This window comes from Gorilla gorilla, chromosome 11, assembly GCF_029281585.2.
Source record: "Gorilla gorilla gorilla isolate KB3781 chromosome 11, NHGRI_mGorGor1-v2.1_pri, whole genome shotgun sequence".
NCBI lineage: Eukaryota > Metazoa > Chordata > Mammalia > Primates > Hominidae > Gorilla > Gorilla gorilla.
The window spans coordinates 57,809,467-57,822,982 of NC_073235.2; the positions used below are offsets into that span (position 1 = coordinate 57,809,467).

The 13,516-nt window shown below is 37.6% G+C and overlaps 1 non-coding gene across 1 annotated transcript; it reads left to right on the top strand.

Annotated features, from left to right (window-relative positions):
- Positions 1–1,150: 1,150 nt before the first annotated feature.
- LOC115933939 (U6 spliceosomal RNA) lies at positions 1,151–1,257 on the top strand. Its single transcript, XR_004069765.1, has one exon. It is a non-coding gene; the product is annotated as a U6 spliceosomal RNA (small nuclear RNA).
- The last annotated feature ends 12,259 nt before the right edge of the window (positions 1,258–13,516 follow it).

The window sequence follows — 13,516 nt, forward strand, 5'->3', positions numbered from 1 at the left end:
CAGAGGGCTACCTGAGTCAAGGAGGAGGGAGGGGGCAAAACTCTGAAAAACTACCTATTGGGTACTATGCTTACTACCTGAGTGATGGTGTTATTTGTACTCCAAACTTCAGTATCACGCAATATACCCATCTAACAAACCTGAACCTATATCATCAGAATTGAAAATAAGAGTTGAAATTATATTTTAAAAATTAACTGTCATGGGCATTATAATACTGCATTCATTCTAATTGCTTAGCATCTCTGCTCCACCTCTCCAACTCATACTGAGCAGTCAGCAGTCAAAGAGTTTCGTTCCGGGTTAAACTGGTGATACACTACTTAAATAAACTGATGTGTTTTATGAAGATGGTGCCCAACATAAGTGGAGTGAGAAAGAGTTGCAGAGAAAATTCAGAAGTAACTTTAGATTTTCAAAGGCTACAGAATATTACAAAAAAGGAAAAAGAGCAGCTCACTATGACATTTGGCTTCAGGATATTACCCAATGTTACATTTAACAGAATGAATGTCTACGCCCCACAATAAGGTAACAAACTCAGGAACCTGAGAATCCTGAATAAAAGCTACCCACACCATTTTCCTAGTACCTGTCACACTACTTTAACTGTCCCAAAGGGAAGATATCTTCAAAGTTCTGAAAGAAAAAACAATCTGTCAATTTAAAATTTTATAACCACTGAAAATACATTTCAAACATGAAGACAAAATACACACATTTCCAGACATCTGAAATCTGAAATAATTTCTCACTAGCAGATTTACACTATAAGAAATATTAAAGAATGTCTTCAGTCAGAAGAAAAATATCACTCTCTTATCTGAATGTATTAATTAAATTAGAAGTCAATTGCAAAATAAAATACTTAAATATTTGGAAATTTAAAAGTTTTAAAATTAAATAAGTTTAAATAATTTATCATTCAATAAATATATCAATAGATTGAATACAAACTATTTAGATCTGAGAAATAAAAACACTAAAAAGCAACATTTATGTGATGTAGCTAAAACGGTACTCAGAGAAAAAGTAATAGCTCTTAACATTTGTATTGCAAAAGATAAATGGTCTCAATGAATGACTTCTGATCTCCCATTTGAAATAGAGAAAAAGAGAATATCAAACACAAAGTCAAGAAAAGAAAGGGGTGCTCACTTTGGCAGCATAAATACTATAATTGGAACGACACTGAGTAGATTAGCATGGGCCCTGCGCAAGGATGACACTTAAATTCGTGAAGTGTTCCATATTTCTGGAGCTTCTAACTAGAATGAACAGTTTAGAGAGGAACTTAAATGACCCAGGGAGCTGAAAAACCAGCGTGAGAACTTTGTGAAGCATACACAAGTATCAATAGCTGAATCGATCAAGCAGGAGAAAAAGTGTTAGAGTTTGAAGCCCATCTTGCTGAAATAAGTCAGGCAGACAAGATTAGAGAAAAAAATAATGAAAAGGAAGAAATAAAACCTCCGAGAAATATGGGACTATGTAAAATGACTGAACTTACGATTGATTGGAGTACTTGAAAAAGATGGGGAGAATGGAACCAAGTTGGAAAACACACTTAAAGATATTACCCAGGAGAATTTCTGCAACCTAGCAAGACAGGCCAACATTCAAATTCAGGAAATACAAAGAACATCACTAAGATACTATGCAAGATATCAACCCCAAGACACATAATCATCAGATTCTCCATGGTTGAAATGAAGGAAAAAATGTTAAGGGCATCCAGAGAAAGGCCAAGTCACCTACAAAGGGAAGTTCATCAGACTAACAGCAGATCTCTCAGCAGAAACTCTACAAGTCACAAGAAAGTGGGGGACAATAGTCAACATTCTTTTTTTTATTATTATTATTTTTTATACTTTTAAGTTTTAGGGTACATGTGCACAATGTGCAGGTTTGTTACATATGTATACATGTGCCATGTTGATGTGCTGCACCCATTAACTCGTCATTTAACATTAGGTATATCTCCTAATGCTATCCCTTTCCCCTCCCCCCACCCCACAACAGGCCCCAGTGTGTGATGTTCCCCTTCCTGTGTCCGTGTTCAATTCCTGTGTCCGTTGCTCAATTCCCACCTATGACTGAGAACATGCAGTGTTTGGTTTTTTGCCCTTGCGATAGTTTGCTGAGAATGATTTTTTTTTTTTTTTTTTTTTTTTTTTTTTTTTTTTTTTTGAGACAGAGTCTTGCTCAGTCGCCCAGGCTGGAGGGCAGTGGTGCAATCTCAGTTCACTGCAAGCTCCGCCTCCCGGATTCATGCCATTCTCCTGCCTCAGCCTCCTGAGTAGCTGGGACTACAGGCGCCCGCCACTACACCCAGCTAATTTTTTTTTATTTTTAGTAGAGATGGGGTTTCACCATGTTAGCCAGGATGGTCTTGATCTCCTGACCTTGTGATCCACCCGTCTCGGCCTCCCAAAGTGCTGGGATTACAGGCGTGAGCCACCGCGCCCGGCCTGTTGTAGAGATCTTTCACTTCCCTAATTAACTATTCCTACGTATTTTATTATTTTTGTAGTAATTGTGTTGGGGTTGTGTTCCTGATTTGGCTCTCAGCTTGAAAGTTGGTGGTGTATAGGAATGCTATTGACTTTTGTACATTAATTTTGTACCCTGAAACTTTGATCACATCGTGCATCAGATCTAGAGGCTTTTCAGCAGATACTATGGGGTTTTCCAGGTTTACAATCAGACCATCTGCAAACAGGAATAGTTTGAGTTCCGCTCTTCCTATTTGGATGCCTGTAGTTCTTTCTCTTGCCTAATTGCCCTGGCCAGAACTTCCAATATTACATTGAATAGGAGTGGTGAGAAAGGCATCCTTGTCTTGTGTTGGTTTTCAAGGGGAATTTTTTCAGCTTTTGCCAATTCAGTATGATGTTCCCTGTGGGTTTTTCAAGATGTTTCATATTATTTTGAAGAATGTTCCTTCACTGCCTAGTTTTGTTTAAAACATGTTGAAATTCATGGAAAGCCTTTTCTGCATCTGTTGAGATGATCATGTGGTTTTTGTTTTCAGTTATGTTTATGTGGTAAATCACATTTATTGATCTGTATATGTTGAACCAAACTTGCATTCCAGGAGTAAAGCGTACTTGATCATGGTGGATTAGCTTTTTTGATATACTGTTGGATTTGCTTGACTAGTATTTTGCTGAGGATTTTTTGCATCTATGTTCATCAAGGATATTGCCCTGAAGTTTTCTTTTATTGTTGTGTCTCTGCCAGGTTTTGGTATCTAGATAATGCTGGCCTCATAGAATGAGTTAGGAAGGAGTACCTCCTCCTCAATTTTTTGGAATAGTTTCAGGAGGAATGGTACCAACTCTTCCTTTTACATCTGGTAGAATTAGAGTGTGATCTGCCTAGTCCTGGGCTTTTTCTGATTGGCAGGCTTTTTATTACTGACTCGATTTTGGAACATTTTATTGGTCTGTTCAGGATTCAAACTCTTCCTGGGTCAGTGTTTGGATCAGCTACTTGAGAGGCTGAGTCAGCCATGCTGGAGTGCAGTGGCCCAATCTCAGCTCACTGAAATCTCCACCTCCTGGGTTCAAAGAGATTCTCTTGCCTCAGCCTCACGAGTAGCTGGGGTTACAGGTGTACACCACGCCCAGCTAATTTGGCTAATTTTTGTATTTTTAGTAGAGATGGGGTTTCACCATGTTGACCAGGCTGGTCTCGAACTCCTGACCTCAGGTGACCCACCCACCTTAGCCTCCCAAAGTGTGGGATTACAGGTGTGAGCTACCATGCCTGATCTCTTTCTAACTTTTTGATGTGGGTATTTAGTAATATAACACAGTTTTGACTGTAGCAGAAATTCTGATATGTTGCATATTTTTCTCACTAATTTCAAAGAATTTATTGATTTCTGCCTTAATTTCATTATCAGCTCAGATGTCATTCAGGAGCAGGTTGTTTGATTTCCATTTATTTGTATTGTTTTCATTGATTTTCTTAGCATTGATTTCTATTTTTATTGCACTGTCATTCAAGAGTGTGGTTGTTATGATTTCAGCTTTTTTGTATTTGCTGAGGGTTGTTTCATGCCCAATCGTGTGGTCAGTTTCAGAGTTTGCACCGTATGCAATGAGAAGAGTGTATATCCTGTTGTTTCGGGGTGGGTATTAAGGTGGATTGTGCCCAAAAATATTATACCCAGTAAATATACCTGTGGTGCATATCAGTGGAGTGCAGCATATAACTACATAGCTCTATTTTGTGGTAATTCAAGAAAAAATTTGGCAGGGCACAGTGGCTCATGCTTGTAATCCCAGCAATTTGGGAGGCCAAGGTGGGCAGATCACTTGAGGTCAGGAGTTCAAGACCACCCTGAGAAACACAGTGAAAACCCATTTGTACTAAAAATACAAAAATTGACTCGGCGTGGTAGCAGATGTCTGTAATCCCAGCTACTTGGGAGGCTGAGGCACGAGAATCACTTGAACCTGGGAGGCAGAAATTGCAGTGAGCCAAGATTGTGCCACTGCACTCCAGCCTGGGCAACAAAGACAGGCCTTGTTTAAAAGAAAAAAAAGAAAAAGAAAGAAAGACAGAGAGAAACAGAGAAAGAAAGAAAGAAAAGAAAGAAAGAAAGAAAGAAAGAAAGAAAGAAAGAAAGAAAGAAAGAAAGAAAGAAAGGAAGGAAGAAAGAAAGAAAGAAAGAGAAAAGAAAGGAAAGAAAGAAAGAGAGAGGAAGGAAGGAAGGATTGATTCAAGGAGAGTAACAAATTCTTTAGTAATAGATAGAAGGAGACCTGCACTCAGTTACTCATTCATTTATCTGAAACAACCAAAAAAAAAATCACAAATAAGGCAAGAAAAATAGAAACATGCAGAAAGTGACACAGTTCTGCTTCTAATTACATTTCCTCCAATGCCTTTGCTATCTTTTGGCTAAATTTGCTGTTCGTGCTCTCCAGGTTCCACAAGCATTGCCACACACATCACCTTCCAATATTTAGTATTTCATTTAAAAAATGTGCATGTACAAAAATTTAAAAAGGATTAAGTGTGTATTATATAGAATTACAGTAAAATTAATACAACTATGTAATCACTTTGTAGCTATGATGGATGCTGTATGTGCCACTGAAATTACCTTTCTCTAATAATGAGACTTCATTTTCTCAGTTGCCAAGAGTTTTGGCTTTTCACAACTCATGGTTAATACTTTTATAGAAACTGCTTTTGGACAAAAGCTGTTGGCTTTTCCAAAGTCACAGTACTTCCCTGGGACAGAACTAATTCAATTACAGGTTTACAGGTGAGTACAAATGCTCAACACCATTGCCTTGAATAAGACAAATTTTGAAGGAAATCTGAGCTTCAGAGCTCACCATTGAGTCAGCTGAGCCTCCTGCGTTTTTTCTATAGTTCAATTTCTTTTTCTGTCTAACCTTACTTCTCTCACACCTTTACAGGTATTTTTTTCACAAGAGCACTGCCTAGCAAGGTCCATGAATGCAAATTTCTGCCTCAAAGTCTGTTTCCCAAGGAATCTAACCTGTAGGGTTGATAACAATGTTAATCCTAGAAAGCAGAATTTAAAATGGGATTTTAGAAATGCACTATTCACTGGGCTCCTGGCAATGAGGACCCTAATTAAAAGCAGCAGATAGAATACTAATAGCTGTGACATGGCATAGAAGTGCAATTGTTAAAACGTACACTGGTGATTAACTGGTCTGGAATACTAGTCAAAATGAATGCATTCGGTGGGCACACTATCTGAAGTATTTGAGACATATGGAAAAATAATAAGTACTATGGAATTGGATGGGGCTAACCATGCATTGAAGAAAAACACTGAAAGGTTTACAGTGATTAATCACCAATTTAAGGTGACATGTTTGGAAGTATATAAAGAAACTCATTTGCTGTGGTAAGAAGGCAGAAAAAGATCATCAGGTACAGGATTTAATTATAGTGGTAGCAGAGATCCAGAAAAGGATAATGTTCAGTCACAGCATGTCTGGTCGGCTAACTAAGATCAGTGCCTTATTGGGAAGGCATGGGACTCTAGACTCAGGATAGGGACATCTAAGTCAATGTACTTGAAAATTTCAATTCCTAGTTTACCCTGAGCTCTCTGCACCTGAAGAATTGGTCCACTCCTTGTTAGAGGGTAATGGTCACTTTTGCTGGAATATGATGCAGAACCTCTCCCTTAAAAGACATCATGTGAATGACCTCGGGATTTGCTGCCCTCTCTCATCTTGAATACCAAAACAATAAGTACAGTCACGTTACAACAGAAACTAGCTGGAAAAATACTGGCATTGTGAAAGGTTAAAAAGGAATTTGCAGAAGTTGCTGCAGAACCTAGCCACATACATACACCAACAAGAGGCACAGGAGTATGTAGAATTGAATTCTGATGGTACCAGATAGGTGTGTAGGAATGGGTTTGTGGCAGAAATTTGGATAAGGGAATGCTTGTTCATATGGAAAGTCTGTCCATGATAAAAGATTTAAAACATTGACAAGGATCCCAGGAAATATTACTGACAAGTTGCTAAGATAATTCTTAGAAGTTCAGAAAAAATATAACACATAATAAGGGATAAAGAAATTCCAAAATTTCCATAGAAGACACTAGAGAAAAAAACAAAAAGCTCAAATAAGTGGCTAAGTGGCCATGCTAGAAAATCCACCTATTCTAGAAGATACTCTATTAACAAAGCAGTAAAAATTTCACTTTTGACAAGGGCAGCAGAATTGTTGAAAAAGTTGATGTTGTCTGTTCTTTGGGCCTAGGGCTGATGGCAAGAGATACTCTTAAATGCTAATTTATTTGATAGCAATGGAGATGAAAGTAATTCAAGGTAAATTCCTATTGACAGCAAGAAGAGCCTGACTCACCGAGATCTCTATAGATAGTGACTTGAGCATTATGTTTCTGGAGGCAAAATAGATGGACATCAACAATGGTGTAGATTAGTTTATGCAAACAAAATAAATCAAGGATGAATATTGAGAAGCCTAGGGACACAATTCTCATAAAAATTCATGGCATCTTGCCAGTTTATGGAACTGATCTAGTTCTCAGGTGTAGAATGACTGAGTCTCTAAGAGAAAGAATCCTACAATATTACAAATATTTACAGGACTGATTTCCCCAGACCTCTCTCCAAATTAACCTAAGGCCATTTCTCAGGTTATTGTGAGAGGATAACTGAACTTTTCAAGGACTGTTGCATACAGTGCCTCAGATGATATTTAAACCAGGCCCTAAGTATCGTTACATTGTCCCATTGGATTGAGTATGTATGAGAGACTTGGCTTAGTCTGGTTCACAGTGTGTTCATGTGGTCCATGGATCCACATGATGATAATATTCCTGGATGATAAATGTATAATTTACTCGTATATTTGTTATTATCATTATCTTTCAGAAAGAGTCTTGCTGTGTCACCCAGGCTGGAGTGCAGTGGCATAATCATGGCTCACTGCAACCTCAACCTCCTGGGCCCAAGTGATCCTCCTGCCTCAAGCTCTCAAGTAGCTGTAACTATAGGTGCAGGCAACTGTGACTGGCCAATTGTTTTTCTGTTTTTGTTTTTGTTTTGTTTTTTACTGATGAGGTTTGCTATGTTGTCCAAGCTTCTTGGAAACTCCTGGACTCAAATGTTTTTCCTGCCTTGACCTCCTAAAGGGTTGGGATTATAGATGTGAGAGACCAAGCCTGGTTTATAAATATATAATTAGAATAAAGATACTTAATAGTTATCAGAACACACAGATTTATTCCTTTGCCAGTGGGTTAAGAGCTATTATAATCAGAAAAAGGCAAATGGTGGATTCTGAAACTGCTCCCCACTGGGCAAGATAGTAATGTAAAAATAGTATTACCTCCCCCAGGAATGAGAAAGGCCAAGATAGTGCCGCTTCAAAAAATACTGTAGGGATGGTCTCCATAATACACCATTTAATTCGCCAGTCTGTCCCCTACAAAAACCAGAAGTATGCTGGCGAATGCCAATGGATTACAAAAAACTCAACCATGTAGTAGTTCCAATTGCAACTGCTAGAGTAGATCAACATAGCCTCAGCTACATGGCATGTGGCCATTGATCTGGCAAGGGAGTTCATTTCTATCCTGGTCATAACAAAATTAGTTCTCATTCATATTAGTCAGACAAAGATATTCATCTACTGTCCTGTCCCAAGAACATGTTAATCTCCTGCCCTCCATTATAATATAAGCCAAAGGTATTGGACTGTCTGGACTTTCTGCAGAACACTTTTGTTCACTATACCACTGACATCATGTGATTTGTAACAGATGAACAAGAATTTGCAGGCATGTTAGTGACCTTTGTAAGAAACGTACACTAAAGAAGGTGGAAAATAAATCTTATAAAAAACTTAGCAACATGACATATAAGTAAAATGTTTAGGGGTTTAGTGGTCTGAGGCCTGCCAAAAAAGCTATTTTAAATTAAATAATGGTTTTTAATCTATATTATAATTTTGCCCCTTTCTCTACTAAGATGGAAACACAATGCCTGGTAGACTTCTTTAGATTCTATAAGCAACATATCACATGTGTGAACATCTTTCTCTGGTCGATATTCCTGGTGAGGTAAAAGGCTGCTAGTTTTTAGTGGGGCTTTGTATAAGAAAGAGCTCCTTAGGACATCCAGATTGCAGTGAAGCTGTCCTAATGCTTGGACCATAAGACTTACCAGTTTTTATTCTATCTTTGATGGAATAAGATGCTAAACAACATAAGTGAAGTTCATGGCCAGCCACAAAAGGAGAATCTTCTGGGGTTATAGTGTATGGTCATGCCTTCTAGTCAGCATTAAAAATAGCCCCTAGCAAGGTACTATGCCCTGATAGAGGCAGAGTATCTGATTTTGGGACCTCAAGTGATTGTGAAGCTATAACTGGAAGTTTGTCATAAGCTAAAGTCTCCCAGATCCACTAAGTCATAAAACCTGATGGGCCCTAAGGCAACCAAGTACAAAACTGAATATATCTGGGATAAGGCACAAGCCAGACCAAAGGCACAAATAATTTACAAGATCAGAAATTCGAGACCCCACGTTAGCCACTACTGTCATGTTAGTTCTCCTTGGCTCTTACCTATTGCTGCATGGGTTGGGGATGCCCCTCATTTTCAGCAGAAGGAAGAGAAAAAGTGCTAGTTTAGTTCGTAGATAAGATGGCATAATATATGGGTCCAAGACAAAAATAAACTTCTGCTTTGTGTCAGACTCATTCAAGGTGTTCTGGAAATCTACTTGTGATAGAAGTTTAGCACTGCACCTTATCATTCACTTTGTGTAGAAAGAAAAGTCATCTGAAGTAAGAACATTCATGAAATTGCAGGTAGTGGGAAACAAAGGACGGATTTGCCAGGGCCCTGCAAACAGAAATAGTGAAAGGTGAAGAATGAGAAAAATGTAAGAAACAGGCATACTGATGGACTCATAAGGGTTGGAATAAACTGTTAAGACCTTTACACTAAAAAGAAAAAGAAATAGAAATAGAAAGAAGCATCTACCATGGAAGAAGTTATTTGATTTGACTTTTCTGACCATCAGGCTTCTGTAAACACCACCCTCTGGAACATACTGAGTGATCTAACAATAAGGTGTTGTGCATAACAACACTTCAGGAAAAAAGCAGCTTCTTTTCTGTGGATAATGCACTTTACAGTAAAAGAGTTGTAGCAATAGACACAAAACCTTGGAAAACACTGGCTCTGTCACATATTGGATCACCCAGAAGCTGCTAGCCAGTTAAAAATTGGAACAGCCTTTTGACAGTGTAGCTAAGACAGTTGCTTGGAATTGTATCCTGGTAGAATAAGACATCATAATCTAGAACAAGAATATATTCTAAATCAATAATCATTTTATAGTGCAGTGTTTCAGGAGGTTGAATACATTGGGTGTGGAAACCAAAAGATGGAAATAGAAATAAACCCACTTTTCACTTGCAGTGAGTGTCTTGGAGAATGAGTACTTCCCATTTCTACAATTCTGTGCACTTTGGGTCTATAAACCCTGCTTCTCAGAGGGAGGACATTTCCACCAGAGGACACTAGTTCATTAAGAAGTTCTATGGCTGCTCTGTCTCCTTGGGCTTCTTGTGCCCAAAGAGCCTACTTAAATAAATAAGTCAATATAATGACAGCTTAAATTGGCCCCAATTATTAAGAGGAAATAGGCGCTACTGTCAAAAATAGGGAAGGAGAAGAATATGTTTGACAATTATATAGTTCAATATGGTACCTCTTGCTTCTTTTTTTTTTTTTTTGAGACTGAGTCTAGATCTGTAGCCCAGGCTGGAGTGCAGCGCAGGATCTCAGCTCATTGCAGGCTCCACCTCCCAGGTTCATGCCATTCTTCTGCCTCAGCCTCCCGATTAGCTGGGACTACAAGCGCCCGCCACTACACCTGGCTAATTTTTTGAATTTTTAGTAGAGACAGGGTTTCACTGTGTTAGCCAGGATGGTCTCGATCTCCTGACCTCGTGATCCACCTGCCTTGGCCTCCCAAAGTGCTGGGATTACAGGCATGAGCCGCCGCACCTGGCCACCTCTTGCTACTTTTTGACCAACTTTGATGATAAATGAAAGATGTGCAACAGCAATCTGAGAATGCATGGTGACCAGTGGTGCAGATCCCTGACCAAATAAGCCTTATCGACCACAAGAGATGCTATCTAAGGGAGACGCGTATCTAAAATAGGTATAGAGAAGGAAAATATTGACACCAGTTGTCCTCTAGATTAGCTGCTGCCATGGGCCTGTGGTTCATCTCATTCTTTCTTCTTTTAAGTTTCTTCAAGAAAAAAAGACAAGCTAGAGTCCCAGAGAAACGATTTGCAAATGGGGAGAACTTTCTACACAAAGTAGATAAAAACACAGCAAAAAGTTGGCAGTAGTAAATTCTGTGGTGTTTCACCCAGATTCTCCTTTCACAATTGTTTGCTACAGATGCCATAACAAAATACCAAAAACTGGGAGACTTAAACAACATAAATCTATTTTCTCATACTTTTGGAGCCTAGAAGTCCAAGATCAAGGTGTCAGCAGATTTGGTATCTTTTGAGGCTTTTCTCCTTAACTCGCAGTTGGCTGCCTTCTTGCTGTGTCCTCATGTGGTCTTTCCTCTGTGCCCCTGATGTCTCTTTGTAGGTCCAAATTTTCTCTTCTTATAAGAACACCAGTCACAGTGTATTAGGACCCTCCCTTACAGGCTAATTTTAATTTAATCACCTCTGTAAAGGGCCTATCTCAAAGTATACTCACATTTTGAAATACTGGGGAGTTAGGGTTTCAACACATAAATTTGGGGAGAACACAATTCAGGCCAAAACAATGATTGTTATGGCTCTCAATGAGGCTCTCATTCCCAAAAGTTTATGGGACTTTTGTCTGTTGAGGCCTTCTACAGGAAATGCTCTTAACTAAAGAGACACCTGACCCAAGTCACGTCTCTTGTTGTGGACATTTTGCAATCAATGACTTGTCACTGCAAGACTACAAGGGCACAGAAATCTTATCTCAATTTGGGTAAATTTTAAAGAGTTATCTTAGCTTCTAAATGTTCCAAAGGTGTTAGGCTGAGGCTTTTTTTTTTTTTAATTTGCAAATATATTACACTTCAACCACTATCTGGCCAATTGGGCCTCTGTCACTCCCTTAACGATTATATCCTTGAGACCACTCCCCTAAAACTCCTATATGCAACGTGGCTTGGTACGCTCTGTCAATAAAAGAAAAAGAGAGTCATTACCAGAACCTCGGATTCTCTCCAAATATGGTTTCCAGTCAATTACCATCTCCATAGATGGTTTTTACTTGTTTGTGAACTTTATAAAAACAGTCTTCATTAATATATTCCTTTTTGCCTGGATGTTTACTCTCGACATTATGACTTAAAAATGTATTGATGTTGTAGAATGAGGCAGTAGTTTAAACTAATATGTAATAGTCAATTGTATGAATATACCATGATATATTTTCTACTGGTTATGAATATTTGAATTATTTTAAGTTTGGATCTACTATGAATGATTCTACCATTAACATTCTTTCGTGTGTCTTTTGTGTGTCATAAGTGTGCATGCATTTGTATTATGTATACATAGACATAAAAAGCATATGTATTAACTATATAACTCAGAATGTATTTTCTGAGTCAGAGGATATGTATTTATTTATCTTTAGTAAATACCATCAAAAAATTTTAGACATTACATAAATATTTGTCAACCTCCCCAGCAATATAAGACAGTGTATCTTTCCTCACATTTGCCAGAACTTGCTATAATGAGTCTTCTTAATTTCACCCATTCTGGTATGTGTAGAGATATTCATTAAAAGATTAACAATTTCTCTATTGTAGAATGCCTATTCTAGTGTTCCCATTTTTCTTTGGATTGTCTATATTATTGCTTTTAGGAATACTTTACATAATCTGGACACAAGATTTTTGTTGATTATATGCAGTGTATGTATTTATTCATCTTTTTTTAGTGTATGGGCTGCCTTGTACTCTCTTGGTTGTATCTTTTTATGAACAAAAACTACTTAGTTATTATTTCATTTATAATTTGTGTTTTTTACATCCTCATTGATTCTTCCATTTTATTGAGATGTTTTATTTTATTATTTTTTCTGGAGGTTTTCCTGATATATCTTAGAAAATCAGATTTCAATCTGTCTGTAATTGATTTTTTGTTTGGTATGAGGGAAGGGGTAAAGATTCATTTTTTTCCTATATGTATGTTTAATTGATCCTAGACCATTTATAGAAAAGACTGGCAATTCCTCAATGCTCTGCAGTTTCAACTTTGTCTCACATCAAGTGTTCATATATTGTGAATCTGTTTCTGATCTATATTCTGCTAGAATGGCCTATTCGTCTCTACTTGTACCTTCATCAAGCTGTCTAAATTACTGTAGTTTTCAAGTTTTAATATCTGATAGTGTAAATTATTCAACTTGACTATATATTAACTAAAGCAAAATGTTAAACAGATGGAACTGAAATAAAAGTTATACTTAATTTAATTTTGAACTTTCAGAATTTTAATATTAGCAGAGGAGGTGAAATCTATTTGAAAATCCAAATGATATTTCTTGGCAATAGGGCAGACAAGTCAGTCAGTGAAATTCTTTCCCAGTGCCGTTCACTTCAAAATGCTGAATAAAATTATTACAACCTTTTTCTGCATATTTGACTTGGTCATAAAGTTTATGAACTATTCAAAGGCCAGAAATGACAAGAAAGAAATGACAATGACAAACCTATGGTGGCAATAACCAGTTTTGAGAATAATATCTGTTGCGAGTGTTTTCTGAGGATTTCTGATTGAAGACACACTTACATAAAGCCTTATTTTCAGGATAATATCTCAATAGGTAATCTAGGTGGAGGAAAGCAAATCCGAAGTATGGGGTGGTATAGACATTGGTCTTTGCTTTAATTATGGGAACAACAAAAAATAAATCCAAAAAATTATTGAAATCTTT